The 17,620-nt window shown below is 43.9% G+C and overlaps 1 protein-coding gene across 1 annotated transcript in view; it reads left to right on the plus strand.

Moving 5' to 3' along the window:
• Window positions 1-606: 606 nt before the first annotated feature.
• LOC119659274 (putative tricarboxylate transport protein, mitochondrial) overlaps window positions 607-17,620 on the plus strand; it is a 44,402-nt gene continuing 27,388 nt past the window's right edge. Inside the window, exon 1 of the mRNA XM_038067281.1 lies at window positions 607-799. The gene's annotated coding sequence lies outside the window, so the exon portion shown is untranslated. The remainder of the gene's footprint in view (window positions 800-17,620) is intronic.

Raw genomic sequence — 17,620 nt, forward strand, 5'->3', positions numbered from 1 at the left:
GTAAACCATTAATATATGTATTGCTTGATGTAAATTTTGCTTCCTATGACCGTATTCCTTCTATTTTGTGGAGAACGCACGAAAATATAAAAACCCAATAGCGATTGGCATGGCTGCAGTGAATAGTAACATCGAAAATCCAACAGAGTGAAATGCAAAACGAAAAGAGGATTTGGAAGTGCATAATGGAAAATTGAAGTGCTTACCTTGAGCGATGTTGATGAAAAGATGCAAAACCATAGATTTGAAGACACTTTGACAAATGGAAAACAAGCACGATGGCGACCACGAATATATTTCACTTGCATTTTTCAAATTGGTTTGTTTCCCACGCACAAAATTACAATTTACAAACTGCAAAAGTTTCACCACTGAATCAGCAAACCCGGCCGATACCCCGACGCGTCCTACCACGGAAAAGGAAACGCCGAACTGTCCACAATGACGTTGCTGTTGGCGGCAAATGATCTACTGAACAGAAACTCATCTAATAATTCTGGCGAGTAGATGTCACTGGTAGACACTAGGCAACTGTTATACTGTAGTACAGAATATTATCATTCGATTTTCGTTTACCAATAGGAATGAACTGTCAACGTGCGCCAGTTCCGCCCGGTCTTTGTATTTTGTAGTTGGGTTTGTTTGGATGATTGGTGGCGTTTATTGTTGTTCTAATTTTAATAAGTGTAAATTTTAACTGGGTGTCCACGTTGAGCGTGACATGACTTCCTCCATCTAGGAACATTCCATCGCTCGACACTAGAGCATGTGTTACCGCTGAATTCCAATTAGCATAAAGGTACGTGCACATGTCCTTCTGTTCTGCTTAAGAAAAGCTGTTACCACTTCGTTTTATGGTTGATCATTTTTTGGATTGAAACGGTAACATAAGGAGACTTTTGTAGACAGTGACAGGGACAGGGAATAGTAGACTTCGGGAACCGCTACGAGGAGTTGTACAACTAATCGATTTTTATTCATGTTGGCGTCGGAATAGCAAGTGGTTGCCGGACGTTCAATGAACTCAGTCTGCGAAGGTTGTGACTGGATTCCTTGTGATATGGTGAAAGTTGCAAAATTATTGAGTTGAATGCGACAGTTCACAAATTCTGTCCAACCACAGAATTCTGGTGTGTTAACCAAGAGGGTATCCTTCAAAAAGGAATAGATATTGCGTAACAGAACGCCTATGAGCAAATTTTTCCACTAAAGCCTAGAAAAGATAAGCCAGAAATCCATTCAGCTTCCTACACTAGTAACAGAATAATAGAATCCTTGAAATTGGAATTCCACCCACACCTTTGCTTACTTTGCTGTTCCCATGGTGTGCAGTTACCAATTTTCACATTCGGTGCGAAAATAACATTTTTTTATTAACCCTATATAACTACAAAGCAGAATTAACCCAACTTATGCACTACCTTAACAGCATAGCTTAATCTAAGGTAAATACTATGGCTCTTATCACTAAAGAAGAATTAAAGAAATTGAGAAACTGTTCTGGAGGAAAAGTCGAAAAAAACCTTCACTCGCTGATTTTTATATAAAAACGGGCGAGCGGGGGAAGGAGCTATGATGGGGAGCATTCGGGAGGGCGAAAGAAAAGGAAGCTAGAAGTGCCGCTGAGAATGGGTGGGTTTTGAAAACTGGGATGAGGAGTAGATGCCGTTGTAGAAGATTACTCTACCGTCGGGGTTGAAAAGAAGGTTACGGGACTGGAGAGATAGGAAGATTTGAGGAAACAGATGAGTTCGCAGAAGATTCTCTTCGACGATCTCGATCTGCCTGGCCTGAGAGATAAGTGGGTTTGGATGGGATAGGCATTTGTCGAGGAATTTGAGGGCATGACGGGCTAGGACGGCGTCGATGCGGGGCGTTTGACAGGAGTCGTAGAGGATTTGGTTAGAAATGTATTTGGAGCGGTCTTCGTTCTTGTAGATGTTGGAACAGTGGCGTAGGATTCTGTGCTCTTTGAGATGGAGTCGTTCGATTTGATGAGGGGAGGTGTCGGACCAGAAGATGAAGCCGAAAATGAGGAGGAGCGGATAAGCTGCTTGTAGCAAAACAGCTTGACTTTCTGAGGTGTTGACCTGCTCTACTTTAGGATTGGGTAGAGGGATTTGAAGGCACCAGTTGCACGGCTTAGTGCCTTCGTGATATGTGGGAGGTGGGATAGACGGGAATTCATTGTCACCTCAAGGTAGGTGACTTCCTTTACTGTTGGGATTGTGTCACTATGGATCTTCGCTCCTCATTTTCGGTGTCATCTTAGCGTTATCGCAGAATACTCTCGCACTTTTTCGGGTTTAGGGATAGTTTCCAGCGGGTGAAATATCGGTATAGCTCGTCCAAATAGGAATTCAGGCGGGCTGGGATATTTCTGGTGCAGGTGTAGAGGATGAGGTCATCCGCGTATTGGAGGATTCGGATTGGATTTTGGTGTGGAATTGGTTTGGGTAGGTCTGCGGTGAACAGGGAGAAGAGGGTAACGGAGAGGACTGATCACTGAGGGATCCCACCCGGACTAGAATATGGGGAAGAGAGGTGTTCACGGAGGTGGACTTGGTATTTCCGCCCATCAAGAAAGCTAAGAATTACCTTGCAGGGGTGCGGATGGAACTGGAGGACTTGAAAGTTATGCGAGTCCAAATTGCCATACGGAGTTGAAAGCTTTCTTTATGTTGAGGAGGCAGGCTATGGTCGGTGCGTTCTCGTTGAGGTCGAGGAGGACGTCCGAATTGAGCACGAGGAGTGCATGCTCAACCGAGTGTTCGGATCGGTTGGCGAATTGGAATTGCGGGAGTGATTGGTTGAAGTCACAGTGCTCGTCGATAATGACTTTGATGATCGGCTCGAATATCTTGGCGGAGGATGAGAGGATTGAGATAGGCATGTAGCTATCGGGATTTAGAGGATTTTGGTTCTTTTTTTGGGATAGGAACAATTCGAGCACTCTTGCAATCTGTTGGGAAGTGGGCGTTGATAAGGCAGTGGTTGATGCGGATTTAGGACCCCACAATTCTCAAAAAAATAAGGTAGTGGTTGATGATGGAGGACATAACGGGAGCAATGCTAGGGGCGCATTTCGAATTTTCACATTCGGTTTGCCCAGGAGGCAATTTTACAGCATTTCACTTTATAGTCTTAAGTTCCATATCGAACAATTAGTTATGTTTTGTGGGGCAGTTGACCGGAACAAGTTTGCGGGTAGCTAACAGATATGTTGAATGAGCGAGTGCATCATTGAATATCGAATTATGTACACTTCAAAGGAAAGTGATTATAAGTGAGGCACTATTTTTAATGAAAATAGGAAACCTAGTTTCTTTACCTTTTAACTTTAATATTAATTTCTTTGTAAACCACACTTTTAGGTACACCGGAACATAGGCTGGGTTTTTACAATCAATACTCGATATATTTAACCATTAGACTTTATTAAATAATTTGTGTGACTCTATTAAATAATTTGTGTGACTGTATGCTCGTTAGAGGCAGAAGAGAGTCTCGCTTCATGTGTTTCTTTTCTGCCCCTAACTCATGGCACACTTTTCTCGCCGGTCCTCCACTCCCGTGGCGAGCTCCGCAAAGTGGATAGATCCGCGCCATCTATTCGTTCGCATTCGAAATAAATTTCGAATGCTGCGAATCCTGCCGCGCCACAACCTAATCATACTACAAAAGGTGGTGAGTTTTTCTTCAAGCCTTTGAGTTTTTGGAGTACGAATGCTCCGTTAAAAGAATATTAAGAATTTCTGAAATGTACCTTTTCTCTAGTCCGATGCGAGCTGAATAATTTTTGGTTTCAGCGAGGTAAGAGGGTTGGCACTCTGTACAAATTTGTGTGTGTGTGTATGTTTGTGTAGGGGAAGAGAAATAACCTCTGAGCACTCAGGCCGTGGTGACCCATTGCACTCGACTACCCTGTCTAGTGGAATATCCCGAATTCGTTAATGTATCGCAGGTTTTCCGTTCGTGGATGTGATGCTCCCCGTTGTAACTAGAGAACACAGACGGGGCATTCACATAGAAAATGCTCCGTGGATTTCGCTTCCTCATTACAGGAGGGACACGTATCATCTTGAATAATTGCTATTCTGAACATATGTCCAGCTAGTGAATTGTGGCCTGTCAGTATGCCTACAATGCTCCAAGTCCTCCTAATTTTAGACTAGATAAACTTGACTTGACCTGAACAGCCGTTGCATATTGTCCCAAAGGAAAAGCCCACTTCTCGTTTTTATTCGAGAGGTAGACGCCGGGTTCAGATCCCTGTTCTGTTTTTGAGCCGTCGGTGTAGAAGACTTCCGTATATGCCGCCACGCATTCTTCTGGGACTTCCCAGTTCTCTCTATGCTTTAGCGTAACTTCATATCTTCTACAAAACAGATGTATGGGGACACGAGAATCGGAAGGCATTGTAAGAACTGGATTCAGTGCTCCCAGTAACTCTTCCAATGCTCTGTGCGCCTCACACGTCTGTTGTTTCCCCATAGATCTAATCGAATTAGTCTATGAGCTGCGCTTATTGCAGTGCTTTGAATAAATATGACATATCCAAGAGCTGCAAATTGAGTAATGTTTCAAGGGCTGCGCCAGATGTGCTCATGGCACCGGCAATACCTAAACAGTGCAGTGCGGCTAGTTTATGGTGAAAATTTTTTATCTCACCTTAACCCACCACACTACGGATGCATAAGCGAACATCAGTCTAATGATAGCAACGTATATCCACATTACCACATGAAGCCTGAGTCCTCCTGGCGAGGCAAAGGTCCATCTGCACAGCCCATAAACTGTGAGAGCTCGTTTCAACTTTACCTCTACATGTTTGTTCCAAAGAAGCTTTTTATCTAGAGTGTCTCCCAGGTATTTTACTTCTCCGGAGAGTTGAAGGGTGGTACCCCTCATCTTTGGAAGGCAAAGTCCATCCAGTTTTCTCCTTTTTGTAAGTAATACCATTGTGCTTTTATTTAGATTGACTGAAAGTCCATGCCTGAGGCACCAACTGTCAATCAAATCAACGGCAGGTTGTATTTTTATACAGACATTTTCAAGATCCCGATCAACAGAAAGCACAGCCATGTCAGATTGAATTCTAGGTATCGATGATCTGGCAGTGAGACTTCGTCTAGCACCCACCAGTTTGTAATTAACTTTTAAAACTGTTGAAGTTCAGATTGTTGGGTAAATTATTTCATTTCTTTTCGGTCCCACGAATGTAGGGGCGCACCTAACGTTTGCAGGCATGAGATCAGCTGAAATCACGAAATCAAATAGCCTTTCTCCTCTTGGATTGCATTTGCTAATGCCCCAATAAATATGTTGACCATTCGCATCACAACCTATTAAAAGTTCAAGGCCACTTGATTCTGCACACGCTACCAGATCACTTCCGTCGACGAAGGACACAAAGAATCATAGGGTAAGTAAGCAGAGCAAACTATGATGTTTTTCCTCTCGCCATTAATCTGATATCGTACGATGACCATAACTAGGTCCTGGGAGCAGAGCTGTCTCAGCATGGTTGCCTCTAACCTCTCTGGCTTCCCTTTTTCCGCGTGTTCCGTAAATGGTGTAGGAGAAGTTACTAGCAGGTAAGATTCACTCGGTTGTCCCTCCGCCAGTGCGAACCTCCATGCGGGGTTCCACCACTGTATGCACTACCATCTCCGCGTAGCTTCATTGTGGTAAAGCGTACCGAAGATGCTGCAATTTGCTCTATCTTATATGAGTGGAAGACCATGATTGTTCTTCGCTCTCAAAATGGAGATAATGCTTTACAGTTTCTTGATATGGTTGAATTTCAATTTATCTAGGAAAAATTGGGGCACCATATTGTGACTTTCCCTGAAAACATTCAGACTCTTCCGGTCTAGTTCGAATGCCAAGTTGAAGAAGCCTCATCAGTGCACTGCAAAAGGAGAAGCCCAACGCGAAAAAATTTGATTGTTAAATCTTGGCTTCGTTCCAGGCTCCAGCGTTTTTTTCCAATTGTCCCTCCGACATTTTGCCATCCTTGGAGGAAACTCACGGCAGCAGCTTCAGCTTACGTCCTCTTATTTCCCGCCTTCGTGTCCGTATTCCTATGGAAGGGACCAGCTTCATTGAGATCTCTCTCGTTGATTTGATCACCTTTCGCCACACCGGTCCTAATCCCTAACACCACATTTTGATCACTTCTTCTACAGATTCCAATCATTTGGCACATCTCGCAGATTTCTCCGGCAACAGATCAAATTTCGAGGCTATTCCAACACCTCTGACGGCTCATAACCCGACCCAGGACCCAGATAAGATCCAAGCGATAGCAAGCTTTCCGCTGCCAAAGACGGTCAAAGAACTTAGAAGGTTGTTGGGCATGGTAAACTTCTACCATCATTTCCTGTCGAAAATTGCTCACCACCAGAAGCCGTCCAGGCATTTGAAACCACCAAACAACAGCTGGTAGATGCTTCAGTTTTGGCATTCCCTCAACGGGATGCACCTCTAACCGTCTTCAAGGGCATTATAGCATAGTCATGTGTTGAGGTCCTCTGTCTCTGTGTGTCTTTGATGATCCAATTGTATTCATTCGGAAAGCTGAGAAGAATCGTTATGGTGACAACTCTTGTCTTTCGTTCTGCTTGGCCTCCATACAGCCGTCCGCGAGGAGTTTGCTGTTGACTCTGCTAGGTGCTGGTATACGTGGAGAACATATGGCGGTCCTCGACAAAAGAGACGGACTTGGGCAACTGCGCCTGCTACGGGGAACGTCCCCAAATTAAAGCCGCCTCTCGTCACGCGCAGCGGTCCATACCCCTGGAGAGCTTGAGGTCGGCACCAACGTTCTGGCGAAGAATGATGCCACCTGAAAGCAGGTGCAGCAACCATACGAGCGCCCTTATAAGGTCATCGAGTGTGAGAAGCATGCGTTTAGTCTGGACTTCAGTGGCAAGCCGAAGACAATCTCTTTGGATAGGCTCAAACTTTTCTTCTAGGAAGCAGGCAGCACTCGAAGTCGACCGCGACCTCGCCTCGAGTTCTTTTGCTAAAACAACTCGGTTTCAGATGGGAGCGGAATAATACCAAGCACCTACGTCACAGCCCTGTCTGAGACGAGCAATGTGGTGTACGCCGGACGCGATAGCAACTAAGCCGGAAAGAACAAAGGCGGCCACGAGGCTGGTTGAAAAGCGGGACTCGTCCCAGTCGAATTGAATCCCGCAAAAATTTAGTCATGTCCACCGATTCTGAGATAATCGCGTTTAAAGATTCAAGTTTGTGTTGTTGTGTGTTTATAAAAATTAACTTATTTATATACATCGAGTACTGGCCATAACCGATTATAGCTCCTCTTGCGGCTCCAACTATAAGCTGTATATTTAGCGATGAAGGTTCGAAAGTCTAGGCACGCTACGAGCAACGCGGTAGTGCGTTATAAGTAGCTGTACTTCCGACCTAATTCTCCGATTTTTATGAAATTAGGTGAGAATATTCTTGAGATAATGTAATATGCAACGGTTTTCCCGGGCTTCATAATTGTATACAATCCTTTATCTTTCTTATACATAAAAGAGGAGACATCACACAGTGCAGCAATTATAGAGGTATCACATTGCTGGGTACTATCTATAAGATATTCTCGGCCATCTTGTTAGACCGGATAGACCCATACGTCCAGAACATCATTGGCCCATACCAAAGAGACTTCACTCCAGGCAAATCAGCAACAGATCAGATTTTCTCTCTGCGGCAAGCGATGGAAAAACTGTTGGAATATGGGCACCAGTTGCATCATCTATTCATCGACTTTAAAGCCGCTTATGATAGCATAGCCAGGGTAAAACAGTACACGGCCATGAGTGAATTCAATATCCCTACGAAACTGATAAGACTGACTAGGCTGACCCTGACTAATGTGCGAGGTCAGATAAAATTAGCAGGATCACTCCATCAACAACGGTCTATGGCAAGGGGATGCCCTATCATGCGTCCTCTTTAACCTGGCCCTCGAGGAAGTGATCCGTGATGCTGAGGTAAATGCAAGAAATACAATCTTCTTTAAGTCCGCCCAACTACTGACCTATGCTGACGATATCGACATCATGGGAAGAACGACCCGAGACGTACAAACTGCCTTCTTGGGCTACACATCAATGAAGGTAAGGCAAAATATATGGTGGCAACGTCAGCACCGAAAACAATCCGCACTGGCCAATACAATACAATAGGAGAATACAACTTTGAGACCGTTGATAATTTCTCCTTTCTAGGGTCCAAAATCACAAACGATACTAGCTACGATGATGAAATCCGCGCACGATTGTTGTGGGCAAATAGAGCCTATTTCAGCTCACAAAAGCTATTCCGCTGGAAACGTCTCACCATAGGGTCAAAGCTCTTACTGTACAAGACAATGATCTTGCCAGTCCTCATGTATTCCTCGGAAACTTGGGTTCTTAGCAAGAAAAATTGCGAACTCTTGGCCGCGTTCGAGAAAAGAATCCTCCGAAGAATTTTTGGCCCCCTACATGAGGATGGACGATTCCGTAACCTACACAATGACGAAATCTATGAGCGATACCATGACCGCCCGGTTGTGGATAAAATCTGGCTCAATAGGTTACGGTGGGCGGGTCAAATAATCCATATGGATGAGGATGATCCAGCCCGGAAAGTCTATAAGGGCAATATCTATGGTAGAAAAAGAAGACGAGGCAGACCCTGCCTAGATGGAGCGATGGCGAAGGGTCAGGACGCCAGACAGCTTTTAGGGATATCGAATTGGTGGACCTCGGCGCAAAACCGGGATGTCTGGAGTTCCTTATTAAGGCAGGCCTAGACCGGATATCGGTTGTTGCGCCGTTGATGATGATGATGCGCATTTTTGTGTCCTTTCTAATTTCCAGTCAAACCGCTGGCGAGTGCTGTTGACGAAGGCAATCAGACCACAAGTCTCACTAGGAATTATCTGGGGCCATGGGAACCGTGATGGCCATCGGAGAGCATATGCTCCGGAAGAATTCCTGAGGGATGTGCTCTCAGCCCGGTTATTTTCGATTAGCCCCCTTGTGGGAGTTTCATGGTTCTGGTTGCTCTCATATTGCGGGCAGAACTCCTCGTGGGCTCAAACATGAAATTGCGCTGTAAAACTCGGGCGCCGTATTCCTTAGTTGCGACAGGGTCCACTGCTGAGCCTGCATTCAGTATAAACCAGAACCATTGGGCCGATCAGACGAGGCTCTGGATGTGGTCTCCAAATCAATCTGCGTCCGAAGAGGACTGTGGGATTATGATTATCTGCCGTTAAACCCCCAGGACATTCATTTCCTTTCTAATTTTCCAATTTGTGTGCTTTCTGATTGTCATTACTATGAATTTTATTTGACATCACATATAGTTTCCAAAATGATTGAAATGAAGTAAATAACTTAAGCACACCTGAGTTCATGAAGTATAAAGAATACCAAGCGTCTGGTCCTTTGGAGCTCCTGACCAATCATTACTATGATTGAACACTTCATCGATTTTGTTTTGTATCTCAAACATATGTTTATATACGGAATCATTTCAATCTTGACTTTTACGAATCTACTAGCCAAAGTGTCTGCACTTGTAGGATTGCCTTTACTTAAACTGCATCCAAAAAACCACAATCCAAGGTCTACGGATATCGATTACACTTCTTCAAGCATCCTTACAAGTCCAATGGTACTCTTTGAATGTACTCATCTTTATTCATGCCATGCTCAATTGCTTCCTTCTAGTTATGACATTTTCAAATCAATACTCAGCCACTTCCGTAACTCTTGTCTCGCCAGGATATGGAAATTCATTCAGTTTCCCTGCTTGACGTGTTCTGAAAGCGCATAGTACTCGTATATATGTATATTGCCCTAATTGTGTGATGCTTTACTGATTTGGTGAGTACTAGCAAATGCAAAGTGGTTGAAGTGCTTCCTTTCAGAGGCGGTTGTCCTTTGTTCATTTTTACTGCTATTATCATTACTAAAGAGTTAAGTAAATGCAGTTTGTGTTATACATAGAAATCTTTTGATGCCTCTGTGAATGTAAATTTTTCTTTGCGAATAACAAACTACTATAATTCAACCACCCCCTTAGTTACTGGCAAAGTAAATTTGGAAATGAAAGCGCTTTTTGATATAGTTGTCCTTTGAAATATTAAACCTTTGTCTAAATGGTACGCAATGCAATTACATTTTTCAAAAACGAGCATTCAATTCAGCCACTATTCTTTCAAATGTGATGTGATTAGAGCGTAGAATAGAGTAGACTGGTACGAAAGGATCAATTGTGGAGATTTGATAAGTGTTATCCATATGTCGTGCACAGTTCTTTAGTTTTCGCTTTTATAATCCTCTCAGCAGCGTATAATACATAAAAAGGAAGCACTCGTCCTTGGATTTTATCGTGAATGTATAATAGTTTACAGAAATAATTCTCGCTTTGCGTTTCCAAAATCTAAAATGATATAATTCAAGTAAAATTGTGCAGACTGATAGGTTTTGTATCCACCAGAAGAAATGAGCATCGTTGGTACGGTGAACAGTATGACCATCTCGATTGAATATGATCAGTCACGAAAACACCTAAGTGCATCCCCGCTGAAGTGTCCCATGTCATGCGCATACCTGTATGCTAACCAAGGTTCTTTAGAAACACATCAATCCCCTCAAGTCATGTACAAAACTTCACGTGTCTTACGCCATGCACATCCCAGCAGGCCTCTCAGTTACGGCTGAACAGTCAATAGTTTATCCGCCCGAAAACTTCATATACGTACTGACAAGCCGGACGGCACTATCAATTGAACCCTGGCTGTGGAAAGAATTGGACGTAAAATTCATGTATTTCTGTGCATAGGTATTTATGAACAATTTTTCCACCGAAAGCCGTTTAAAGCCAAAACCAAGAAAAAAACAGAACGGCCTGGCCGGCAACCGTCGGCGTGGCGCCTCACTTTCACTACGTAACGGCTTGCCTAGACCAGCTAACTAGCAGAATCGATCACCATCCGTATATTTGGAACTGACAGGCCAACGGACCCCATAAACGTTCCAACCGCCGGTTACCTGTAGGGTGTTCAGGCGTAACTGACAGACCTGCCGGAACGTGTATGGCTTTTATGCATGGTGCGTTGGGGTTGCATCAGGGTTTGTTATCAAAAATAATTGAAATTAAGCGGAAAGTTGAATTGGAAATAAATGGAATAATGGCTCAACGGCGAGGCGGGCAGGGGAAACTTGAGTACTGTATGTCGCAATCGAAGAGGGAATACCAACCCCATCGAATGGTTTTCTTGCTTCAGGAACGGAGGAACGAATGTGGAACCAAACAAATTTCAATTGGCGCGGCTTTAGTGAAAAAACACCGCTGATTAAAAAAAAAAGAGAAAAGAAAATATTAAAGAAGGTAACACTAAAAAGCTCAATCTTTGGTTCGGCCGACGATAGGGTACCACGGATTTCTCCAATAAACCAAATAGGGTGGGCAAAATAGGACAAGCAAGGAAGAAGGCTATACAGGGAGGCAGTTGGTAGGCATCCATTTTTAGGTAAGCTAATTCACTAAAAGTTAATAGGAAGCGTAAGAAATATTGGTAAGACCCAAGGTCAAAATGTGGATGTGCCACAGGCAGAGCAGTAATTCAGAAAATATGAGAAAGTAATGTATTTATGGGGGATGAATAGACTAAGGAAGAACGTTATCTAAGATAAGCGAAATCGGAGTCCTCTTGCAAATAACCTGAACTGCTTGCATTGATGGATCAAGGGTGACAGGAACAGAAGAAACAGCAGGTAGGCTGTTTCCTACCAACATCTATCATCAAAAGGATCGCTGAAAGACAGTCAAGGCCGCCTGCTGCTGCAGGAATACTCAAATACATTACGTAGAATGAACTCCCGCAGTTACCAGCGCAAACCTACACTTTTGAGTGCGGCAAATCCTGTTCATTACACTGCGTGCATCCGATATCATCATTTGACGTCATGGTGCAATAAATTACCACACCAAGAGCGTAAAATCTATTGTAGCTACCCCCATAAATTGACACTGGCAAGGGGTTTGAATGGAAATGTTTCTATTAAAACACACCAGTGGCCACTCTGAGGAGCCCAATTAGTGCTGTGGTGTGCCATTTTGATACCTCAAACTCCTAAGACCGTGACTGTTGTTATGAGAGCAAGGAGGCATAATCCAGCCGGGACAGATCTTCAGAACCACCCCATAACATGCACGAAGGAAAGCAGCTCCCCCACCCTGCAGTTAGAAATTCCTCTGAGGTACCCAAAGAATGGTTTACTCAGCGTCCGTAGCCTGATTCTAGCTAGAGGTGGGCAATCGCAAAGGAAGTGCCGCATTTACCCCTATAGTTGTCGCGCTCAAAACGTGTGCCCTTCTTCGGAATCTTAACGAACATCCATACAAGGGTGGTTTTATCTGGTATATTTGCGACAGCACGGAGCAATCAGTGAAAGTAGCAACCCTGCAAAAACAATCAAGGTCGATGGCTTTGCTCTGCTTGGGCGCATTTGGAAAAGCAGTCCGTATTTACATATTATCATTATGAAGAAACTTATCATTAAAGTCCCTCGCAGGATCAGGCTTATGACAGTCTGCAAGCATTTTCGTGACGTAGTAGGTAAATTGTTGCTATTTGGGGTAACTTATGCTGGAATTCTTTTCGTTACGGTATATCCTACGCTGAACTTCTTATACTTTTTCGCAACGTTGGAGCTCCAAGGCCACTCTCTGTTCGCAGCGTTCAACATAGCTCAGATCGTACGTTCATCGATCTACCTTCACGTTTCCGCAATCAGCTATATTTTGTAAAGTCCTTTTGAGACGTGGCCGATAGCTTCATCCACGCCAGAGATAAAGGCCCTTTCATAGCAGCAATGCTCATAAATATTACCAGGTTCGTTATTAAGACTTCATGTCTTTTTGTGTTGCTATAGCACTGTGTAGCACTGTCACTCGAAAGCTCAAAGCCTTCTTCAACACCTGACTGCGACTATTTCAAACGAAGAACTTGGTTGACGCACAGGCTTGTCACACATTAACGAGGGGCGACAATTGCATTACAGACTACGCCATGAAGTGAAGCTCACTCTTCCAAGATTGACGACAAGTGGGTTCCAAGAGAATTTGGCGCTGAACAGTAGAGGAGGAGCGCAGGCATCTCGAGGAGTCGCGCGTTCAAATTTGCTCAATGTTCTGGAAAATTGTTTCCATATCCCTGGCTATTTTTTGCGGATATTAAGGAATTATTTAAAGGACTGTGCCCTGTTCTACGAAATCCGGGAAGGACAACGCAGAATGAAAGTCATATCGGGACGGCTGAGGGGTCTATCTTTGGTCAGGACCTTCCCATACAGCAGTCAGCACGACTCGAGATTCTTGATGAATCCATCTGTTTGGGTATGCGGATGATGTTGTGGTACTGATTGCCACACGCACGATCGAACAATCTCAGTGCATACTGGGAATGATGATGATTGAGCATGGATTCTCTCTTTCTAAGGAGAAAAACGAAGTAGACACCCTAACCCTTACAGTCGTCCTAATTAAAGTTGGTGAAATCATGGTCTTATCGAAGCTTTTAAGCTGTTTAATATTTTGGCATCATGGTAGAGACAAAGGGAACCTTCTTCTTTTTCACAACACTGCAGACAAGGGCAGCTAGAATGCTTGCGATTTGTCGCGTGATGGCCAATGTCGGAGGGCCCTTATAAAGTAAGCGCCATTTGTTAATGATTGCGGTTTAGTCAACTGGTAGTACAGAAGCCCGGAACTTTGAGCGTAAATGCATTTCGCTTTTCTACAATCCTTGCAAAAACACTACTGCTGGCCAAAATGATAGCTTTGTGGATAAAGGCGAGTTTTTTTCAGAATCAGCGTTGGTGGTAAATCTGGCTAGATTTTATGCCAATTCGTATGCGTAAAGCAACGTGTTTGGGGACCATTAACTTAGTTAAATATGTTGCTGTCTATGAAAGGTGGACTCCAATGGAAAATTGTATCGACGAGCAATTTCCTGTGCACATGAAGTGTTTTAGCTAATTTCGACTGGGAATTTCAGTTCGCCATAGTTGGCTTTTCAAACCGTCAGGCTAGCTCTCGATCTGTTCTTCAAATTAGAAATTTGGGGAACCAGATTTTGCGAGGAACTCCAGAACGAAATAGTGTTAAGAATTTCCGAATTTATGGGAGAATCCGGAACTTACGGGTTTTTAAGATGGAAAATACGTAGATGATTTGTTAGTCTAGGGACACATTAAACCGGCAGAAGTTCAATGAAAAGGAGAAATTCACTCAATATCATCACGCTAATTGGTACGATTCTGAGCTAGAGTTATGAATATATCGGCACGTGATATGATCAAACAGGTAACGAAGTCATTTGTCTTCACTTTCCATTTCTAACACCCAAAGCCACCAGCGGTGTAATATCAGAACATGGAAATGAGGAGCAAATCTATTAAGCTAAAAGTGCTCTTGTAGGATGTGAATGCAATCTTTTGTAGGTATATCTGTTGATTGGGTTTCAATATAGTCTTTATTTTTTGTTCAATTTTTATTGTCTACTCATTTTCGTAATTTTCACTGCTTCCTCAATACTCATGGATTACCAGATCCATCCTGGTGCGAAAACAAAGATACCAGAGGTTTATATATTAGGCCTACAAATAAGTTCTGTCGGTTTTCACAATAGAAGGCGTAGCTTGTTTTTTATTCCATTGATCCACATTTCCAAACATTCATCGGAAAGCTACTGTCAATAGGCACAAACGTCAGTATAAATTATTTAATTGAAGTGTAAACAACAATACTTTTTTCATCAACGAAAATGGCCAATTTTGTACCAAATAATGTTTTTGCGGGGAGTTCTACTTCATTATTTCAGTATGAAGAAAAAAGCAACCGAAAGTCATCGCATTTTGGTGGAAGTTTATGGTGACCATGCTCTATCTGAACGAACGTGTCAGAGGTGGTTTGGACGGTTTAAAAGTGGCAATTTTGACTTGGAAGACGAAGAGCGCGCCGGACGGCCAACAATTTTTGAAGATGAAGAATTAGAGGCATTGCTCGACCAAGATCCATCGCAAATGGAAGAAGAACTTGGAAAAACACTTGGAGTCACTCAGCAAGCCATTTCCAACCGTTTAAAAGCAACGGGAATGATCCGAAAGGTCGGAAATTGGGTTCCGTGTGAACTGAAGCCAAGAGACGTCGAACGCCGTTTTTTCACGTGCGAACATCTGCTCCAACGACAAGAAAGGAAGGGTTTTCTGCATCGAATAGTTACTGGCAATGAAAAGTGGATCCATTACGATAATCCCAAGCGTTGGGCAACGTGGGGATACCCCGGCCATGCCTCATCATCGACGGCCAAAGCGAATATTCATGGTGAGAAGATCATGCCGTGTATATGGTGGGACCAGCTGGGTGTGGTAGACTATGAGCTGCTAAAACCGAACGAAACGGTCACGGGCAAACTCTACCGACGTCAAATAATGCGTTTGAGTCGCGAACTCAAGAAAAAACGGCCGCAATACCAGCAAAGGCATGATAAAGTTATTTTGCAACATGACAATGCTCGTCCACATGTTGCACAGCCCGTTAAAACATATCTAGAAACGTTGAAATGGGAAATCCTACCCCACCCGCTGTACTCTCCAGACATTGCTCCTTCTGATTACCATTTGTTCCGGTCGATGCAGCATGGCTTGGCTGACCAGCACTTCTCCAATTACAACGAACTCAAAAAATGGCTCGATGAGTGGATAGCGGCCAAGCAGGCCAATTTTTGGCGCGATGGTATCTATGAATTGTCTGAAAGATGGAAGAAAGTTGTGGCTAGCGATGGGCAATACTTTGAACAATAAATGTATAACCAATTTTTCACAATAAAGCTTCAAATTTAAAGAAAAAACCGACAGAACTTATTTGTAGGCGCTATATATGTGGTTGCAATTTACCTCTTGGTGAGGTAAAGTGCGTCAACCACACCTACGCCCTATCGCTCGCGGTTAGTTTAGTTTAGTGGGAAAAGCGGAAGTCCCAATCACTTAGAGTTTGCTAGACCCATTGTACTAACCCCGGAGATCGCCCATTTGTCGACCCCCCGTTGACGCTTTCGCGAATCTACGAATATTCTCCAAAGACAGAGAATTCGCAGACTCTTCGTTGAAGAAAACCTTACCATGGTATTTTCATCTGAGGTCTGGAGAGACCGGGCAGCTACATACGAACTTCAGGGCCGTCTCTTCTTCCACCTCGTATTGGCTACATATGACCGAGACCACCACTCCGATTTTTCCCATGTGGTAATTTAAAGAGCAGTGTCCCGTTAAAAATTCCACTAGGGTTTTCATGTCCCACTTCTAATAGCCTCGACTTCCTTCACAAAGTTGTTCGCCTGCCGGATGCAGTTCAAATTTCTCCATTTAGCTACGTGCATCCTTGCCATTTCTCTTCTCTTGACAGTAGATGCCGGATGCCAAAAGTTGGTTCATGTCCTACCATTGTGGATTCAGAACCTTGGCGAGCCAGTCTGTAAGCTTCCTCATTGGAGTGACTCCAATAGTATAAAGCCTATATGCGTCATTAGCTGCTTTTCGTTTTACTTCCAAATGGATTTGGGGGTAAATTTAAAATAGCTTCGAGAGCCACGGTCGGCGTACTACTCATTGCTCCAGTAGGCAGCCACGCCCCTGAATTGAAAACCCTCTTCGGGGTCAGTCACGCATTCACTCACACATCACTGATGGAGGAGCAGTACTCTTAAAGCCACACGTTGGTGCTTTCGTCGGCAAAGTTTATCCGTAACATTTTACGGTATACACTTACCGACTCAAAGCGTAGCGTAATCCATTGCAAGGATGCATTCCTTACAGCTAGGAGGAGTTTCCTCTAAGCTGCTCACACTACTCTTTATCGTGACCGAAAGATAGCCTTGGCTGCAATCGAAGACTTAGCCGTTGCCGGCCGAGTCTCCTTTGCAGCTATTCGAGCCGAAGAATTGGGGGGTCATGTTTTGCCCGACAGATGCTTAGTCATAGGTATGACTTTCGCCTCAACAGGTGGTGCCGATTGGAGTCCAGGGTTAGGAATGCTGACAGAAGGGGACGGCTTCGACTCGTCCGTTAACGACTGGGTCCCAATGAGGTTGGTTCCCACTTGAATAAGTGGCGAATCTGAGTCTAGAGACATGTTTTCCATCGAAGATCCCAGCGTTACCCTTCCCGTCAGGGTTGGATCGTCATGATCGAAGTGCTGTTGAATTCTTTTTTTTTAAGTTTTTAATTTTTCCAAAGTTGGCTGCCATGACCTTTGTTTTACCGGGGAAAAATAAGTCGATCTCGGCAGAGACCCTTTTTGTCGAGACAAGGCTAGTTGTAACTGGTGGTCACCTGGTATCCAGAGTTCACCGTTCACGGCCACATCTTAACCCATATGACCATTCAGCCCTCAGTACGGTAGTCAAACCTTGGCTTGGGGTTTTGATTACCGTTTAGCTTCAGGGGTCATCGCTGGTTTCCCGGAGGATCCTCCTTACTGAGCTCCCTTACTACGACAAGGTAGGTAATCGTCGAGAGGGTCGTTCGCGGTT

This window comes from Hermetia illucens, chromosome 6 (assembly GCF_905115235.1).
Source record: "Hermetia illucens chromosome 6, iHerIll2.2.curated.20191125, whole genome shotgun sequence".
NCBI classification, from domain to species: Eukaryota; Metazoa; Arthropoda; class Insecta; order Diptera; family Stratiomyidae; genus Hermetia; species Hermetia illucens.